Source organism: Nerophis ophidion, linkage group LG11 (assembly GCF_033978795.1).
Source record: "Nerophis ophidion isolate RoL-2023_Sa linkage group LG11, RoL_Noph_v1.0, whole genome shotgun sequence".
Lineage (NCBI taxonomy): Eukaryota > Metazoa > Chordata > Actinopteri > Syngnathiformes > Syngnathidae > Nerophis > Nerophis ophidion.
In genome coordinates this window covers 47,381,515-47,403,682 of record NC_084621.1, presented here as the reverse complement: position 1 = coordinate 47,403,682, position 22,168 = coordinate 47,381,515, and the positions used below count along the sequence as shown (strand labels likewise).

The following is a 22,168-nucleotide window of genomic DNA, read 5'->3' as shown; positions in this document are numbered from 1 at the left end:
TGACCATTTTTGTTATACAAAACACAACTGTATTTACGGTGGAGGGGAAAATTGCTAAAAAACCATCAACCAGAAATGAAGCATTGTAATGTTTGATACAGCAGTACAATATTGACAATTAAAAGCATTGGAACACACCTTTCAATCATCTTAATTGTTTTTTCCTGAATCTTCATCCGTTCAGCATATTCAAATATGTCATTGGTGAACACGGAATCTTAAAAATGTTATGAATAAACAATAATGAAGCTAGTGAGTCTGGAAGTAGGATATGCAGAACAGTGTTTATATTTGTTTGGCTCCAATAATTAATGTAATGTAATCACATCTGAACAAAAAAACATAATGGAGGACCTGTGATATGACAGTTTTACAGAACCACAATAATTACTGCTGAGTCAATTTTCCACTGGGCAAAAAAAATATTCTGAGGTTTGCAATTAAAAAATATTACTCCACTGCTGTAAAACTAGATAAAGCTGAGTAAGGTTCACTGAGGGCCACATCTGCTTCTCGTGGACTTATTCAACCAATCAAAACCTGATTTGGAACCCTTTTGCCAATTGTTTGCTATTGATTGTTGATCTGGATGCTCGTTGGATTAATCATATCCAGTGGGAAACTGGGATAAACAAATCGATTGTTCTCTGTATTTTGTTTGTATTGGCAAGTGTTAGAAGTGACTCAGAGACTGGGTCAGCAGTGCCTGACAGAAAAGCAGGCCCCTCTCGCGTGCACACTTGACATTACAATGTTAATGTATGCTGGTTTCACTTGTTGCAATGCAGTTTTAATGATTGGCTCAAATCTCTGGGGCATTTGACTTTATACCCGATGGCTAAACTGGCTGTCAATTACCACAAAAAGGGCAAAACGAGCAATAGAGTAGAAAAAACAAAATCCAGAAGAGAAAAGTCCACTTTATGAGTGGCAACTTGGCTTTTCAGGTTCCTCAATTTGGATAATATATGTATTCACTTTCATTACAGGGATATTGAATATTAGTCTAGATTAAAAACTAGTCAAACCATACTAGTACTGTACTTTTCCCTCTCGCCACTTTAAATTTGCCACTTCAATCTTCTGCATTGTTCCTTGATTGATTGATTGATACTTTTATTAGTAGATTGCACAGTTCAGTACATACTCCATACAATTGACCACTAAATGGTAACACCCGAATACGTTTTTAAACTTGTTTAAGTCGGGGTCCACGTTAATCAATTCATCCTTTCTTCCTTTTTGACTACGACCCATCTTTAGTCAAAAATATGCATTTTTAAACCTATGTTATGGCTGGCCTAAAACATTGTCAAGCTTAAAAACGTCTGATCATAAAATAACAGATCTATTCTACTGTAAAACCTATTGTACTGTCTTGCACCTACTGTTGGTCCATACTTTGTTGCACATGATGCCATGTCCTGTTGCTGACAAGCACTTGGCATGGAAACAAGCAGTGTGTCTATATATATATATATATATATATATATATATATATATATATATATATATATATATATGAGTTTGGAAACTATAAACGGAATACAATGATTTGCAAATGTTTTTCAACCCATATTCAATTGAACGCACTACAAAGAAAAGATTTTTGATGTTCAAAATCATAAACTTTATTTTTTTTTGCATATAATAATTAAGTTAGAATTTCATGGCTGCAACACGTGCCAAAGTAGTTGGGAAAGGGCATGTTCACCACTGTGTTACATCACCTTTTCTTTTAACAACACTCAATAAACGTTTGTGAACTGAGGAAACTAATAGTTGAAGCTTTGAAAGTGGAATTATTTCCCATTCTTGTTTTATGTAGAGCTTCAGTTGTTCAACAGTCCGGGGTCTCCGCTGTCGTATTTTACGCTTCATAATGCACCACACATTTCCGATGGGAGACAGGTCTGGACTGCAGGCGGGCCAGGAAAGTAGCCGCACTCTTTTACTATGAAGCCACGCTGTTGTAACACATGGCTTGGCATTGTCTTGCTAAAATAAGTAGGGGCGTCCATGATATAGTTGCTTGGATGACAACATATGTTGCTCCAAAACCTGTATGGACCATCCAGCATTAATTGTGCCTTCACAGATGTGTAAGTTATCCATGCCTTGGGCACTAATACACCCCCATACCATCACAGATGCTGGCTTCTGAACTTTGCTTCTATAACAGTCCAGATGGTTATTTTCCTCTTTGTTCCGGACGACACCACGTCCACAGTTTCCAATTATAATTTGAAATGTGGACTCGTCAGACCACAGAACACTTTTCCACTTTGCATCAGTCCATCTTAGAGGAGCTCGGGCCCAGCGAAGCCGGCGGCGTTTCTGGTTGTTGTTGATAAATGGGTTTTGCTTTGCATAGTAGAGTTTTAACTTGTATTTACAGATGTAGCGACCAACTGTAGTTACTGACAGTGGTTTTATGAATTGTTTCTGTGCCCATGTGGTGATATCCTTTCCACACTGATTTCGGTTTTTGATGCAGTGACGCCTGAGGGATCAAAGGTCCGTAATATCATCGCTTACGTGCAGTGATTTCTCCAGATTCTCTGAACCTTTTGATGATTTTACGGACCGTAGATGGTAAAATCCCTAAATTCCTTGCAATAACTCGTTGAGAAATGTTGTTCTAAAACTGTTTGACGATTTGCTTACAAATTGGTGACCCTCGCCCCATCCCTGTTTGGGAATTACTTAGCATTTCATGGAAGCTGCTTTTATACCCAATCATGGCACCCAACTGTTCCCAATTAGCCTGCACACCTGTGGGATGTTCCAAATAAGTGTTTGATGAGTATTCCTCAACTTTATCAGTTTTTTTTTGCCAACTCTCCCAACTTCTTTGTCACGTGTTGCTGGCATCAAATTCTAAAGTTAATGATTATTTGCAAAAAAAAAATGTTTATCAGTTTTAACTTCAAATATGTTGTCTTTGTAGCATATTCAATTGAATATGGGTTGAAAATGATTCGCAAATCATTGTATTGCATTTATATTTACATCTAACACAATTTCCCAACTCATATGAAAACGGGTTATATATATATATATATATATATATATATATAGCTGGAATGCCTCTTTTTGGTAATTTTACAAATTTCCATGCCAACAAAGCAATAAGAAGGCACTCAAAAGTACCGTAAGGCTCCTCTTTTCAAATTGGATTTGCCATTGACGATTTAACATGGCGATTTCAACACCTCCAAATTTGATAATGAAAACTAAAACGTCATCCGCGTTATAATGGTGTGTAATAAGTACAATACATAAAGTATAAACACTGTAAGGCTCAACAAAAAAATTAAATGGGCACAGTCAACTTAATAGCAAAATCTACTTCCTGGCTAAGGCAACACATTGTAATCAATACACTAATGCCATTGAATGTTTCGGACTTGTCATGCAAAGTGTACTATATTGTACAGTACATGCAAATGAGACACAGAAGTGTAAGAAAACAAGCTATATATAAATTGGTAATACATCGATTCAAATGTGAAAGCTACCAATCACTATATATATATATATATATATATATATATATATATATATATATATATATATATATATATATATATATATATATATCCAGCATTAACAAATTCACACAAGAGAAACACAGACAGCTACAAAAATACATTAGGAGTGGAAAAGAAATTGTAACTACAATCGACAACATGCATCTTTAATTCGATTAACTTCCTGCATCTGCAACCTGCTGATAACCTCTGACCTATTGATGAGCTCCAATTGGCTGATAGTCATTAATATTAACCAATGGCCTGCAGGCACGAACATCCTTGACCTCTCAGATTTAACTGATAACTACCTAATGGAAAGGAAAATAAAAAGGGAAAGCACGGGGCTATAGATTCACAATGGGTGATCATAGTATACTTAATTCCTGATCTTAATAAAAGAGATGAAGATTACTCATATTTGCCATAAAATATTACATCTAAATCAGAGGTCGGCAAACAAGCTATTTAGGCCCATTTTAACCAAACCAAAACCCACTTGAAACCAACAAAATCTATTCCATCACTAAATTGAAGGTAACTTTACATTTTCAGTTGTCTGTCTAGTTCTTTTTTTTTGCATGTTATTTTGTTACAGTTTTTTGGTAACTTTCTAGGTTCCTTTAATGACCAGTCAGACTTGTTGGAATCCAGCAATTAGTCATGTTTTTAAAAATGCACTAAAGCAGGAGTATTCTTTTGTGGTCCATTTTTCTTGTCATACATTTTTTTCTGCACCATTTTTCTCCATTCCAAAACATTACCACATCTTTGCTTTATTCGATTTCCAGCTTGTGTATGCTGCTGTGTCAAGGTGAGCTGTGTCGTCTCCTCCAAAACATTCTTGTGTAGCTTAATGTGAATCCCCCCAAACATTCTAACCTTGTGCCGTGGTGATGTGGACCATAAAGATTGTAACTAATACAAACATGTCCACTGCAGATAACACTGCTTCTCAGGAAGTTCAACGTTTAAAGACACTCAACTTTTTTGTTTATTTTTATTTTTTAATACTTGTATCTTTGCACAATACCTCTTTGTAAAAGTAAATATGATGAGAACATTTGAGCATCATGTTGGTGTTCAATTACAGTAATTGGTTTATCCCTCAAATTCCTGACACTTCCTTGTATACACTATGGCTACTTTGCCAAGTCTTAATTTATTTTGGGATAATACCACAATAATATCGTACCATGGCCTTATTACCGTGACAATATCATACGGTGACATTTTGATATCATTATGTCCTTACTATTTTTTGTATGATTATTTTTTTCGATAAAAGTCTACATCTTAATTTTGCCCTGGATTTGGAGAACCATCTCGGTTATTGTATAGCCAAACATCGCATATAACACACTAGTCCGTTTGTCCGCCTATTATTCTGAGGAATCGAGTGTCCAAGCATTGGGCAACCAACCTTTATACTTTATAAACTATATTGCCAAAAGTGTTTGGCTACCCATCCAAATGATCCGACTCAGGTGTCCTAATCACTTGGCCCGGCCACAGGTGTATATAATCAATCACTTAGGCATGGAGACTGTTTCTATAAACATTTGTGAAAGAATGGGCTGCTCTCAGGAGCTCAGTGATTTCCAGCGTGGGACTGTCATAGGATGCCATTTGTACAACAAATCCGTCGTGAAATTTCCTCGCTTCTAAATATTCAAAATTCAACTGTCAGCATTATTATAAGAAAATGGAAGAGTTTGGGAACAACAGCAACTCAGCCACCAAGTGGTAGGCCACATAAACTGACAGAGAGTGGTCAGCGGATGCTATAGAGCAGAGTGCAAACAGGTCCTCAGTTGCTACAGAGCTCCAAACTTCATGTGACCTTCCAATTAGCCTACGTACAGTACGCAGAGAGCTTCATGGAATGGCTTTCCATGGCAGAGCAGGTGCGTCTAAGCCATATATCACCAAGTCCAATGCAAAGCATCGGATGCAGTGGTGTAAAGCACGTCGCCACTGGACTATAGAGCAGCGAAGACACGTTCTCTGGAGTGATGAAACAGGCTTTTCCATTTGGCAATCTGATGGACAAGTCTGGGTTTGGAAGTTGCCAAGAGAACTGTACATTTTGAACTGCATTGTGCAGAGTGTGAAATTTGGTGGAGGAGGAATTATGGTGTGGGGTTGTTTTTCAGGAGTTGAGCTTGGTCCCTTAGTTCCAGTGAAAGGAACTTTGAATGTTCCAGGATACCAAAACATGTTGGACAATTGCATGCTCCCAACCTTGGGGGAACAGTTTGGAGCGGGCCCCTTCCTCTTGCAACATGACTGCGCACTAGTGCACAAAGCAAGGTCCACAAAGACTTGGATGACCTTGACTGGCCTGCACAGACTCCTGACCTGAACCTGATGGAACACCTTTGCGATGAATTAGAACGGAGACTGAGAGCCAGGTCTTCTCGATCAACATCAGTGTGACCTCACCAAAGCGCTTTGAAAGAATGGTCGAAAATGTCCTATAAACACAGTCCGCAACCTTGTGGACAGCCTTCCCAGAAAAGTTGAGGCTGTAATGGCTGCAAAAGGTGGACCGACATCATATTGAACCCTAAGTGTTGGGAATGGGATGGCACTTCAAGTTCATGTGTGAGTCAAGGCAGGTAGCCAAATACTTTTGGCAATAAAATAATTCACCACAGGGACAAAGAAAGTTGGCCATCACTTTGATTAAGAAAGTGCGGAACACTATGGATTTTCCCGTCAACTTCTCCCCCTCAGCTCAGCTAAACATAATTTAATAAAAAAGTAGTAAAAGTGTTATTAAATCAGAATCAGAATCAGAAATACATTATTAATCCCTGAGGGGAAATTACAATTTTCAGCACAATCCCATTCAAGATCAGACAAACATTACAAAGAGACAGAACAGGATCCCTGACGGGTCTGCCAACTTCCGGCGCCCCTTACAAAAAAGGGTGAGATACAGGTAAACAATGTGGGGTGGGGGAATGGGGGGGGGAGAAAAAAAAAATCGGTTTAAGCCTGGGCCCCTGGAGAGGGGATCCAGACTGAGGCCAAGGGAAACAAAAACTTATAGCCATAGTACACATCCCTCTTAACATGTGTGTAAGAGGGAAACTTCAAAATTCAAAGAATACAAAGAACAAAACACATGAAAGACATTAAAAGAGCAGAGCTGATGCAACAAGCCACTTCTACATACAGCTATGAATAAAAAGTAAAAGAAACATATACACTGTGGTGGCCTCTGCGGTGTTCCATGCCATCGTCTGCTGGGGTGGAGGGAGCATGGCCAGAGACAGGAGCAGACCCAACAAAGCAACCAAGAGAGCCAACTCCACTCTCGGCCAGTGTCCAGTCCGCATGGATGAGCGAGGATACGCCCAAGGAGACCGAGCTGTGCGGTACCTGCTCATTCAGCCAAGACACTGTGAAGCTTGTCTGTCCGGGCGCTCAGCGCTAGCTCCTCCAGTCTCCTTAAACGGACTCTGGTGTGGCAGAGACCCAGCAGCTGGTCTCCATGACCAAAAGGCTCCCGGGAGGCAGATCCACAAGTCCACAAAAAAGCACTGACGAAGTCACGCAAGTGCCATGCCTTGTCACACAGTCCCAAAGGGTCAACCAACCAAAAGGCAAAAAAAAAAAAGATATATATAATAACACATGAAAACAAGAGGGAAACACAACAGGATGACACTAGGGCACAGAGATCCTACCAACAGCAGCCACTACAGCAACGCCATCTTGGAAAAATGTTTCATTTATCCTTATTAGACTTAGACTTATACTTCCTTTTTATTGTCATTCAACTTTGAACTTTACAGTACAAATAAGAACAACATTTTGTTGCATTAGCTCTTGGTAGTGCAGGATAAAAAAAAGCAATAAGGTGCAGATATAAATAAATAGATTACTGTACAGATAAATACATTGCACTTTTTCACATGCGTCCATGTTTATGGATGTAAGTTATATTGTCTTTTTTATTCCAGCGAGTTAATCAATTTTTGGGGGAGTTGAGGAGATCATTTAATTATGATGCGTTCAAGAGTCTTACAGCCTGAGGGAAGAAGCTATTACAGAACCTTTAGGTTCTGCTTCGGAGGCTGCGGAACCTCTTCCTACAGTCCAGCAGTGAAAACAGTCCTTGGTGGGGGTGGGAAGAGTATTTTAAGATTTTCTGAGCCCTGGTCAGGCAGCGGCTTTTTGCATTCTCCTGGATAGGAGGAAGAGGAGTCCTGATAATCTTTTCCGCCGTCCTCACCACTCTCTGGAGAGACTTCCAGTTTTAGGCATTGCAGGCTCCAGTCCAATTATTCATATGTGTTCCCATTTTTTACTGCATTTAAAACAATAATAATTCACTTTAAAATATATTGTGTTAGTATTTTTAGTGTCTTGTGATTCATTTAAATTTGCATTATCTATTATTGAGAAAATTGCATCCTTCTTTGAGTATCAGTTTCAGCTTGTATCAGTCACATTTTAAATATGACGTATAACTCTTGAGACACAAACGCACAAATCTAGTCATACATAAACAAATCACGAATGATCACATTTTATAGGAATTTAATGCTCTTGTCACTACAGCGTGTAAACATGTTTCTCGGAGCCATTCTATTCAGTGGGAGGGGACGTAAATAAAATTAGCAAAGTGAATAAACATGCATATTTTCCTGGCCTCGAAAGATAACTGTTTTGGAGTCTCCGGGGCGCTTCTTTAATTTGCAGCATGTAGCCTATGGTGGTGGGGGTGGGTGGATTGGACAGCCAGACTTTTTTATATCATCTTGCATACAAGAACCGGACTAAAATGGACGAATCAGGCCGAGGTGCAAAGCAGCACATGAAGATAAAATATTGCAAAAAATATGTGTAAAATGATTTTGGTGGATTAGGTGGAGGTTTTGAGTTTTTAAAAAAAAATACACACAACACACTGTCATTTTGACACCTTGTCTCTCCGAGATCTAAGGGTGATTGAGGTGTGATGTGGGATCCTAATGAACCAGGGCCACATTGATACACTCCTTGTTAAAAACAGACAGAAAGGCACGTGTCTTGTTATTGTTCACCTTTCAAAACCAGAAGAGAAGAAACACAAAGAGGTAATGATACCAAGATGGGGGGGAAACGAGGACACATGCCATATTGGCTCGCAGCTTCGACTAGCTTTCAATTAAGTCAACACGGGGTTATTTTTAAAACATGCGAAGCCGACAAAAGAATGTAGAACGAGAGAATAAACTTTATCGATGTGAAGTTCATTTTAATGATGGATGACTGGGCATAGTCTTTAAAAAAAATATACTTTACGTATAGACATATTCCTACATTGTATGTCTGTGGCACATTAAAGAAGCAAACTGACTGCAGACATGACAGCATGTCTGCTGGGAAGAAAAAAAGGTAAAGAGATGACAAGGGAGAGGAGCATCTATCACGGGAGACATTATCTGAAACATCAGCGATGGAGGATGGCAACAATTAGTATTGATTAGAGAATGATATCAAAGGGAATCTGATGAAAAAGCACTGGTAGCTGTTAATATAAACACAACACTGTGGTGGGGGTGGTGACTATAGTGCATATGTACATTTCATCATCTGCCTCATTTAACAAATCTACCATTATCAATCCAGACTAAGGGTGTAACGGTACACACACATGTTGGTTCAGTACGTACCTCGGTTTAAAGATCACGGTTCGGTTCATTTTCGGTACAGTAAGAAAACAACAAAATATAAATGTTTTGGTTATTTATTTACCAAATTTGTAAACAAAGGCTTTATCCTTTTAGCATTGGTAACACTATAATAATTCTTCCCACGTTAATCCACATTAAACTGCCTCAACGTGTTGCTCAGATTAAATAAAATGAGAAAACTTTTCTTCGACATATAAAAAGTGCAACATTAAACAGCTTCAAGTCAACTCATCGTGCTTGATTTATTACAGCATTTGGGAACCCTGTCGTTGATTTTTATTATGTAAATGTTACATTTGTATCAACATGTGATAGCAAGGACAATGCCATTCAAAACTAGGCTGCTACATTACTAATGATTAATGTAACAATAGCTGAAAAAATAGTACAGTAGCAATAGGAGAGACTATTCATCCCTGAACACCATGGAGTTCATGTAGGCTTTATGATGCACTTACATTATTATATCAACTATCAGAGACAGAAACCCTTCATTTAACATAATGTCCTTTTTTGCTGATTCAACACACCTCAATTAACATTGTCCGTAACACACGCACACACCGCGGAATGAGCTAACGTTACGCTAAAAGCTAATTAGCCTTCACCTTAAGCCAGGACTGCGAGTGAGCTGAGCTGCAGTTTGTTTCTAGAAGGTCAACGTGCTCATAGTGATATTATTAGTAGTTGACTTGGAAGTGTTAAGTATAATTTGGGGAGAGTCCGCTGCTCACCTGCTAAACACCTATCTGCTCGACGCTGAAGCGCTGACTACATGCGCTCTGAATACGCACTGCTGATTGGCTGTTACCGCTATGGTTGTAACTAATCAGATGGTTGTGCGGGTGGTACAAACTGGGTGCAGTGTAGGAGACGGAGGCAGAAAGCAGAGCAGCTTATTAAGACTTTAGCATAGGCTGCTACTTGATATGTACTCGTTCGGTACTCCTCCGCACCGAACGGAAAGCCCCGTACCGAAACGGTTCAATACAAATACATGTACCGTTACACCCCTAATCCAGACCAATTAAAACCCATGTGGATATGGATCCATACAAGTTTTTGTTATGGGGAAGAAATAAATTAACTAGTGTCTGTATAGATCACCACATTGTACCCCGTGAGGCATCCTGCATTTAATGACAATCTCAATGTGTGCCATTGGAGAGTTGTTTGATACAGCAGGTCCCAAATATAAATGTAAGAAAAAACTGGATTCATTCATCATCATTATTAATAATTGTTGTTGTTTTGTTCAATCGGTTTTCTTATTACATATCAGGAATGACACGATCAACATTTTTGGCCTCAGATCCAATTTCGAGTCCCGATCTGATACTTTGATAACAGATTATAGAACTGTAAATGTTTTATGGCAAGTAACTAAAGTAGACACAATAACACATTTCTATTTATTAAACTTTGAATTTTTTATGAACAATAAAACACTGAATATTAACAACATGTGATAGTCGCTCCTCTTTTACTTCTCAGATTGATTGATTGATTGATTGATTGATTGATTGAAATTTTTATTAGTAGATTGCACAGTACAGTACATATTTTTTACAAATGAACACTAAATGGTAACACCCGAATACATTTTTCAACTTGTTTAAGTCGGGGTCCACGTAAATCAATTCATGGTACAAATATATACTATCAGCATAATACAGTCATCACACAGGTTAATCATCAGCGTATATACAATTAATTTTTTACAAAAAAAAAAAAAAAAACGCTGTGTGATGAGGTAGCGACTTGTGTAGGGTGTACACCGCCTTCCACTGGATTGTAGCTGAGATAGGCTTAAGCGCCACCCGCAACCCCGAAGGGAATAAGCGGTAGAAAATGGATGGATGTATGAATTACATTTTTGATACTGTATGCTACTTACAATTTGTTTTATAAAACTAAACAAAAGCAAAAAATACTGTCGATTCCCATTCACATCGTTTGTGTTTTGCCCTCAAAGGCTTCATGTATCCAGAGACTTACACCCTGAGTTGGTGCACAATAAAAAAAAAAAACTATATTAAAAAAAAATCGCAAAATATCAAACTAATCACTTAAGTATCATTTATATACTTATAATAATCATAATAATAATAATAATAATACTGCAATGAGGTGCCGACTTGTCCAGGGTGTACCCCGCCTTCCGCCCGAATGCAGCTGAGATAGGCTCCAGTGACTCCCCGCGACCCCAAAAAAGGACAACGGGTAGAAAAATGGATGGACGAATGGAAGATAATAATAATAATAATAATATTAATAATAATAATAATAATTAACTTGTCACCGAGGAGAAATTTGTCTTGGACATTGAGACACAGTGTTTTACATACATACATACATACATACATACAAACAGTTCATCCGACAATACATTGACGACAGTGAACAGTGCGCGGGTATATCAGTTATATCACACATTACTCTCCCCCCGGATTGCACACCTCCCGTATTGCGCTATCCCAATATTGCTCTCCTTATTATTGCACTTGGTTATTACAGTAGTTTTCTGTTGTTAAGTGCTTGGATTGCCAGTGGGACAAAAAAAAATCCTGTTGAGTTTGTATGTTGCTGTTCTGTACCGTTTACCACTTGGCATCAACAAAATTACACTACACTATTAAAATGTAAAAATGTATCCGATACTAAATACTGATAGTATCAACATCTGAATGCTTTACAGGTTTTGCCCCGCTCGGTGTGTGTGTGTTACACAACCTTGCTTAGCCATTCCTCTACCTCTTGTCCTCAAGCAATAATTCAGAATATCCGCAAGTCCTCACAGAAACAATTATGGTCCAAGATAAAATTTAATACGGATTGAGCAGTTTGTATAGCGTCTTCACAATAAAGCCACAAATCAAGAGGCATAATTGGGTAGTTAAGTAGATATTTAATATTGTGCTACACATATGTGCATCCAGTGTGAGCTAGAATTTACACTAGAATGTGTTCACAGGACATGACAGTCTTTTAATTAAAACCTTAATCACACAGTCATTCCCCATCTGACTCAATAGGCGGAATTAAGCCTCATAAAACACACCATTGTCTTCTGCACATTTATTATCAACTCTTTGTTTGCGTGTGTATTCATTTCCATTTACTCAGCCATCCTCTTCATCATATATTCAAACTGTGTGCATGAGGATGCAAGCATGTTTACCCAACAGATGCCTGGAAGCGGGTGCCCCGTGATAAGATAAAGACGGGACCACTGGGATAGAAGAAGGTGAAAAAGAGAAGAAAAAAGAAATACGGGTGCACAGAATGAGAATGGAAGAGACAATCTGGGAAGGTAAATATTTACCTATTCATGTGTTGAGAAGAAACCGTGCCACCCATCTGGGCTGCACTGTGTGTTTTCTCTGAAATGGTAATGTGTGGTTTCTGTAAAATACGAGGTGGACGGAGAAGGAAGACGGAGCTTTCTTTGTGCAATCTTTAAGCAAAAAAATGAATGTATTAAGGCATTTTAACAGGAGTGTAACAAACAACCCAACTGTGGAATGGACTTTGGTTTGAAAACAGTTTTTGTGTTAAATCCGTTTATTACTGCAATTACTATAATAATAATAATAATAATAATAATAATAATAATAAAAATAATAATGATAATAATGCATTTTATTTATAAGGCGCCTTTCTGGGCACTCAAGGTCACCGTACAAAATCAAAACAATAAAATCAAGTTGGATATAAACAACAATTATAACAACAAAGATAGACAAGATAGGATGATTACAAAGAATAAGCAGTCCGGTATAGGTGTGTTTTGAGTCCAAGTTGCGAAGGTCTGGTGGTAATGAGTTCCAAAGAGGTGGGGCAGAGCGGCTGAAAGCTCGGGCACCCATGGTGGACAGTTTAAATAAGGGGACAGTGAGATGGATGGATGAAGAGGATCTTAGGGAACGTGAGGGCATGGCGACATGGATCAGGTTAGAGAGATATAATGGAGAGAGGTCATGGATGGCTTTGAAAGTGAGGAGAATTATTTTAAAGTGGAAACAATGTTTGATGGGTAGCCAGTGGAGTTGCTGCAGAACAGGGGTGATGATTCCTGCAATTACTGTAGATTTGCAAGGTGAAACTAAAACATGACATAGGCTAAAAACATGCAACTCGAGGTATTTCAAGCCTTCTTTTGATATAATTTTGGTGATTATGGCTAGCAGCTTATGAAAACCTTCAACTGAAAATCTCAGAAAATTTGGGGTTTTCAAAAACTGTAAGCCATGATCATTACATTTATAACAGACAAAGGCTTGACATTCCACTTTGCATGTAATGAGTTTATAACACAAAATAGGTTCACACAGTTCAAGTTGAATTACTTAAATGAATGCACTTCTGCATGATATTCACATTTTTTTTGTTTTACCTGTACTTTTAAACTTTCACATTGCACCGAGTATTGTCCGATCAATTTGGTAGTTAGTGTCGGTTTTATTTTTATTCTTGAAAAGAACAATTAGGTTGTCAAATTGAAAACATCGTAAAACCTTCAATACCACAAAATAAAAGGTTTAGCTGAATATACAGTATGAATGACAAAATAATAATGACACTGATATTAATAGTGATGATAATAATACTATGGTAATGATAATACTACCACTGGGGGCCGACCCCTGGCATAAACACTCTATGCAGTTGGTCCGGGGCACAACATGATTATGGCGACAGCAAATTCTGTAGATTATCATCAATGTGGTCGTCTGGCTCTGCAGGTGTTTGCTCGTTCTATTTTCATTAACTGAATTACCTCATGGATTTAATTATATTTTTTTCTGCTAAACTTCTATTCAATGGGGAGTCAATATGTTTTTTATAAGAGTTTAGCGACATAACATTGTGGCTGAGTCCATTCAAAAGCCTAAAAAGATAACTACTAATTTAGCATCGCTTCGAATGCCATCATTGTGACATATTAATGGCCGCATGTCTAAAATGGCAATGCTATTTAAGTTTATACAGTAGTCAAACATTTTCAATCCATCCATCTTCTTCCGCTTATCCGAGGTCGGGTCGCGGGGGTAGCTGCTAAGCAGGGAAGCCCAGACTTCCCTCTCCCCAGCCACTTCGTCCAGCTCTTCCCGGGGGATCTCGAGGCGTTCCCAGGCCGGGCGGGAGACATAGTCTTCCAAACGTGTCCTGGGTCTTCCCCGTGGCATCCTACCGGTTGGGCGTGCCCTAAACACCTCGCTAGGGAGGTGTTCGGGTGGCATCCTGACCAGATGCCCGAACCACCTCATCTGGCTCATCTCGATGTGGAGGAGCAGCGGCTTTACTTTGAGTTCCTCCCGGATGGCAGAGCTTCTCACCCTATCTCTAAGGGAGAGCCCCGCCACACAGCGGAGGAAACTCATTTCGGCCGCTTGAACCCCTAATATTATCCTTTCGGTCATGACCCAAAGCTCATGACCATAGGTGAGGATGGGAATGTAGATCGACCGGTAAATTGAGAGCTTTGCCTTCCGGCTCAGCTCCTTTTTCACCACAACGGATCGGTACGACGTCCGCATTACTGAAGACGCCTCACGGATCCGCCTGTCGATCTCACGATCCACTCTTCCCCCACTCGTGAACAAGACTCCCATGTACTTGAACTCCTCCACTGGGGGAATGGTCTTCTCCCCAACCCGGAGATGGCACTCCACCCTTTTCCGGGCGAGAACCATGGACTCGGACTTGGAGGTGCTGATTCTCATCCCAGTCGCTTCACACTCAGCTGCGAACCGATCCAGTGAGAACTGAAGATCCTGGCCAATTGAAGCCATCAGAACCACATCATCTGCAAAAAGCAGAGACCTAATTCTGCAGCCAACCAAACCGGATCCCCTCAACGCCTTGACTGCACCTAGAAATTCTGTCCATAAAAGTTATGAACAGAATTGGTGACTAAGGACAGCCTTGGCGGAGTCCAACCCTCACTGGAAATGTGTTCGACTTACTGCCGGCAATGCGGACCAAGCTCTGACACTGATTGTACAGGGAGTGGACCGCCACAATAAGACAGTCCGATACCCCATACTCTCTGAGCACTCCCCACAGGAATTCCCGGGGGACACGGTCGGATGCCTTCTCCAAGTCCACAAAGCACATGTAGACAAACATTTTCCCCACAGATATAATGTCTAAAGAACATAATTGTTTTTCCCACTTGGACCTATCAACCTACTTTTTCACCTTTTCATATGAACTTTGGACATTATCTGGAAAATAAACACACGACTGTTGAACATATTGGATTAAACTGAATTGTAGTTGTCAATGTCTTCTTTATGTTTTTTGTTCATTTGTGATTACATAAGTACACCTCTTTAAATAACTTGAAAAATATTAATAATACATTGTCTTTCAATATCCAACTATATACCTACTTAAACTGCATTTTTGTTAGTTGTGTGTCATATGAATACACTCATAGACAAATCATCTTCTGGTCTAACAGTAATACAGTAAGTAATAATTACAAATAATAAATATAATATTTTCATAGATTGAGCAAAATAACTGTTTACAACTTTCTAAATATATTTTTGAATGTGCTACACGAGTAATATTAAAATGATGTCACAAACAAAATCTTGTGTAGTCCTACAAATAGCCGAGATGGTTAGATCCAAAATAAATGCATACATAAATATGAACCCAATTTTTGTTTTTTAACAATTTTACCGAACATAATTCATTTCACTTCAAATAACACAGTAATGATATACTGAGCGTACACTTTGCTGGGAAAACATAATATATTCATAAACATTACAACAGCGCTACGTTTCACCTTATTATTCACTCTACACTAAATACCGTATTTTTCTGACTATAAGTCGCATTTTTTTTCATAGTTTGGCCGGGGTGCGACATATACTTTGAAGCGACTTATGTGTGAAATTATTAACACACTACCGTAAAATATAAAATAATATTATTTATCTCATTCGCGGAACAGACGCAGAAAATGTCAGCAATCGTCACTCACGTGAACCAATAAGAATTCGACGGGGGAAGGTCATGGCAGAAGTGCATAGTCGGTCATGGAATGCTAACTGCTATATGCTATATGCTACTGCTGTGGCTATTAAAATGGATAATTTTATCGTTGGCGGTAACTTATAAAAACTGAGAAAGGCTGAACAAAAATGGCACCAAAAAGGGATATCATGTACTGCAGATTACACAATATCAAATAATATTATTTGATAATATATATATATATATATATATATATATATATATATATATATATATATATATATATATATATATATATATCCATCCATCCATCCATCCATTTTCTACCGCTTATTCCCTTTCGGGGTCGCGGGGGGCGCTGGCGCCTATCTCAGCTACAATCGGGCGGAAGGCGGGGTACACCCTGGACAAGTCGCCACCTCATCGCAGGGCCAACACAGATAGACAGACAACATTCACACTCACATTCACACACTAGGGACAATTTAGTGTTGCCAATCAACCTATCCCCAGGTGCATGTCTTTGGAGGTGGGAGGAAGCCGGAGTACCCGGAGGGAACCCACGCATTCACGGGGAGAACATGCAAACTCCACACAGAAAGATCCCGAGCCTGGATTTGAACCCAGGACTGCAGGACCTTCGTATTGTGAGGCAGACGCACTAACCCCTCTGCCACCGTGAAGCCCATATATATATATATATATATATATATATATATATATATATATATATATATATATATAAACATTTTTAGACCGTTAATAACTTTTTTAGTTATGTTGCTAACAGACACACATACATTTGTTTAATCCGTGTAAATGTATGTACATTTATTTTTCATCAGTTTTTATGAGTCTCTTCTTTTTCAGTATATTCAATGGGTATTTATTTTTGTAGTTGGCCCTACCTAAGCCTTGATAATAATATTTGTGATCGGTTTCATATCATTTGACAAGTTTGTAAACTGTAAGTAGGTTAGATATCATTATAAAATATGATAAAAATCAAGAGTAAGTAGTACATTCAGAGTTAATATTTGAGTGGGACCCCGACCTCTCCGTAGTGGAAAAGTTGGACCCTGAGATCAAGAAGGTTTAAAACCCCTGTTATGGACTTTTATATTGCACTACCACACTAAAGTGAAAGGCAGCAAAAAAACAAGTCACAAAAAAGAGAAACACATTTTGCCATCACATCTAAACCTCTGTGACACAATAGTCTCAGCCATGATGTGTTAGGCACATTCTTAACACCTGGAATATTACACTTCATAAAAAAAATAAATAACACATCCTTAATTTTTATGTAGCTCACTTTAAGATTGATTAGAAAAAAAAAGAGTATCACGTTATCTGCTTTCTATGAATTATACAATACTATTTCTACTGCTTAACATTAAGATTCATTAACATGGAAAGTTGTGACACATTTAGGCCGGACTGTATAAATGCTCATCATGCCCTATTAAATACCACACTTTACAATAAAGACACCTAAAACGATTATGAAAATGAAGCTAATGATTGTAAAATTAATAAAAAAATAAGAACATTTGGGTAAAACATGTATAATTTGCGAGTATTTTAATGATGTCAACATGTTATCTCATTATGACGCCTGCTGCTCCAATCCCTCACTGTTACTAGGCCATGCTTAAAACACTTTAAAAATAAACTGGATATCATCTCCACTGCAGATGTCTTGCAAAATGAATGTAACCTTTAAAGCACTGAGAAACAGTCTTAAAATGGAAACGCAGTCTATCAGCATTCATCCTTCCACATCACACGGTATACACAGCGGCAGACTTAAAAGGTCATCGGCATCTTGATTTCCTGTGATTTACAGAGATTAAACATATTGTGAAGATGTGATCAAAACCATGCACACAGAGAAAAGCACATGTCATATGCTTAATGCACTCTATTAATGTCGCCTTGAATACTTTTAGCTGAAATAAACTGTTGTCAAGTTTTCGGAGGTCATTAAGAGTACGGGTTCGTAATTAGTAATATGTCCCCAGGTGATGTGTGAAATGAGTAAAACACTGGAGAAAAATGAACATAAGCAATACAGGGAACTTGCCGGATGGCAGTCTGAAATGTGAATAATTCCATATAAAAGTAAAAAATTATTAGTGAATTTACTGATCAGTTTGATGATATCACTATGCATCTTTATGAGCTTCATTATTAATAAGATTAATTTGGCTTCATACAGTGAACTTGGAAAATGTGTTACACCCCCCAAAAAAGGCTGTTTGCATCCAAAGTTATAGATGAGAAGTAAAGAACTACAATTTCTGGGAATTGATGCCATCATAAGCACCAATACTCGGTTCTAATTGATAGTAACCAGACCTAGAAAAAAAAAGAACTATCATTTCTTAATTTTGTTGTTGAATGAATGCAGACTCAATATCTGCAGCAAGTCGACAGTGGGCAAGTAACGTCTTCTAGCGTCCCGACAGAACCAGACGCGCTTTTTAAACATTATTGATGACCTGAAACACTCCGAAACAGCATTTGCTACTGTAGCGCTAGCCAGTAGCCAAACACAACAACACAGAACTTCCACATTATGCACCAAGTGCCAGTGAGGTTGCATTCACGACCCCCCGGAGTTATGAGCATCGACAAGCAAGTCGTTTTTTGCATGGTTTTATGGTTCTGTATTACTGAAAATGTTTTTTCTAATTGTTCAATGTATTACATGGTTATAAGTTCTTGTATATAATTGAAGTATTCAAATTACTAGTCTGTTCAACCTGAATGTCAAAAAAATTCCATGAAAAATACAAAAAAGGCATTGTTTTGTTGTTTGTCCGTTTTTTTTTTTTACAAGAGTTTGCATGTTTTCTATTTTTTTAAGCACTGGTTTGGCCACCATTCAGGCACCAATACTGTTTTTGAAGTATTCATTTGCTACTGGTATCTGTTAAAATGTAAACCTATCCATCCCTAGTCTTCACTGCAAGCTGGCATCCCAAATTCACCCTTTTTTTTGATGAGTGAGACATCTATCACAGTGTCTTTAAACATAACAAAGTAGAATAGGGATGAGTACGCTTCACATTCGAATCGATACGGTAACGATCTCCGGTGCCTCGGAATTATTACCGGTACTCAATGATACCAATATTTGGTACTTATGTGTGTTTTCATGTGTTAATTAACGGTAATTTGTTTAATAATAAAATGCTTTTTATTTTTTACATTTAACAGTGGGCTGATCATGATAGTTATAGCTTGACTTCTTACACTTCTGATCATTCATTTATTTGTAAGTATTATATATTATACTTTGCATGCATTTGCAATTCCACGACATTAGATGGCAGTAATGTATGGGTAACAGCGTGTTGCCGAGTCAGGCAGGAGTCTTTGCTATCAAGCTGAATCTAGTCTATTGTTGCGTCCAAAAAAGTGTTTATCATGCAAGTATATAGGGGACGGCATGGCGAAGTTGGTAGAGTGGCTGTGCCAGCAATCTGAGGGTTATTGGTTCAATCCCCACCTTCTACCATCCTAGTCACGTCCGTTGTGTCCTTGGGCAAGACACTTCACCCTTGCTCCTGATGGGTCCTGGTGAGCGCCTTGCATGGCAGCTCCCGCCATCAGTGTGTGAATGTGTGTGTGAATGGGCGAACGTGGAAATACTGTCAAAGCGTGTGGGCTCCTTAAAAAGGGGTAGAAAAGCGCTATGCAAGTATTTACCATTTACCATATACATCCCTTCTGTTTGAATGTAACATTCATATTTGTTGCAGTTTTCAAGAACAAATTTGGAGGTGTTGAATTTGCCACCTAAAAAAAACGATATTGCTAATGAGTACCACGTCTTTGGCAAATCCAATGAAAATGATCATGGAGTGAAAAGTAGAACCATACTGTATATCCGAGTGTTTTCTATCTGGCATTCTTGCTTCGAAGCAGAAAACCGATGATTTGTAAAGTCCAGGAAGAGAACGAGACTCTGTCCCAGGTGGAGGAGTTTAAGTATCTCGGGGTCTTGTTCACGAGTGAAGGAAAGATGGAGACGGAAATCAGCCGGAGAATCGGAGCAGATGGGGCAGTATTGCAGTCTCTCTGCCACACTGTTGTGACGAAACGAGAGCTTAGCCAGAAGGCAAAGGTCTCGGTCTACCGAGTTATCTCCATTCGTACTCTCACCTATGGTCATGAAGTGTGGGTCATGACCGAAAGAATAAGATCGAGGATACAAGCGGCCAAAATTAATTTCCTCAGAAGGGTGGCTGGTATCTCCCTTAGAGATAGTGTGAGAAATTCAGTCACCCGAGAGAGACTCGGAATAGAGCCGCTGCTCCTTCGTTTGGAAAGGAGCCAGCTTAGGTGGTTTGGGCACCTTGTGCGGATGCCTCACGAGCGTCTCCTTAGGGAAGTCCTCGTAGCACGTCCCACTGGGAGGAGACCCCGCGGAAGGCCAAGGACCAGATGGGGGATTACATCTCCTCTCTGGCCTGGGAACGCTTCAGGATCCCCCAGGAGGAAGTTGTTGATGTGGCTCTGGACAGGGAAGTCTGGGGGTCTCTGCTGGAGCTGTTGTCCCCGCAACCCGATTCTGGATAAGTGGTTGAAGATGGATGGATGGATTCTTGCTTTGTTGGTATTAACAATTCTAACATTACCTATGAGCAGCCCGACTGAGTCTGCTCTGAGTTCTGCCTGAGTAATACTTTACCAACCATGTGTTTGACCAGGCTGAGTGTACAAATGGACATGATGTCACGTGCAACTAAGGTATCGAAATATGGCACTGTTTCATTTTGCGTGAATCGATACTTAGTAGTAGTGACAGGATTAGCTTGGTGTCTTCAAATGTACCGAATTCAGTACACATTTCTAGAGCAGGAGAATTCAGTACACATTTCTAGAGCAGGAGAAGTAGGTAGCAAGTGCAAGCTAAACTTCCAACTGAAAGCTTTGCATTCTTCTCTCCGATGTTCTGCAATGGCTCCAATAATAATAATAATAATAATGATGAGAATAATAAGCCACGGATGTGAGAATATTGATGGAATGACTCGTTTCATCCATGATGTAAATTTTATACAGAAACCAAATATTGCCAATGTAGAGGAGCTCTTTCAGTACATCTGAAGGATTACCTGCACACATTATGTTTTGTTTTTCTGTATTTTTGTGTTTGTGCAACTGAACTGTCCTGCCGGAAAGTAGCGCACAGTCAGTTTGGAAAATTAGCTTTGCTTCATACACATCCCTGTTCTGGACCAAAAATCACTTCATATTCTTTACTGCTCACTAGTGTTACCATATCTGAGCTATTGTACCAAAATATGGGGAAACAACTACAAATATGCGCTTCATTCACTAACGGTGTTACAAAAAAGATAAATTAGAATAATACATAATGTTGAATATAGAGAACATACAAACCCTTTATTTATAGAATCACGAATATTGAAATTCAACAATTTGTTGCTTTTGCAAAAAGCTAAAATTATGTATAAAGCAAACTATAACCTGCTACCTAAGAATATACTGTACAACAATTCTTCTCGACAAAAAAGGAGAAATATAACCATGGAGGCAAATCTAATTTAGAACATGTGTCTGCTCGTACAACATTTAAAACTTTTAGCATATCAGTATGTGGAATTAAATTATGGAATGGATTAACCAAAGAAATCCAATACAATTATTCAGTTTAAGAGACTGTTCAAACTACATGTGTTCACAAAGTACAATGAACAAGAATTATGATAACCATCTTAAACCCTTCTTTTATTTTACTTTTTTATATTATTATTATTGCCACAAAGATTATTTATGTATTTAATATGTGTTTACTCACTATTGTATATGTTTTGTTTATTATTTATTTGTTCATGGTTTTGTTACAGAGAATAAGGAAATAGGATAAAATTGCTATGGTATGTAAAGGAGTAGGATTAAATAAACTCA

At 38.6% G+C, this 22,168-nt stretch overlaps 1 protein-coding gene across 2 annotated transcripts in view; it reads right to left on the bottom strand.

The window, feature by feature from the left end:
• cdkal1 (CDK5 regulatory subunit associated protein 1-like 1) overlaps positions 1-22,168 on the bottom strand; it is a 611,713-nt gene that overhangs the window by 168,823 nt on the left and 420,722 nt on the right. The window lies entirely within an intron of this gene.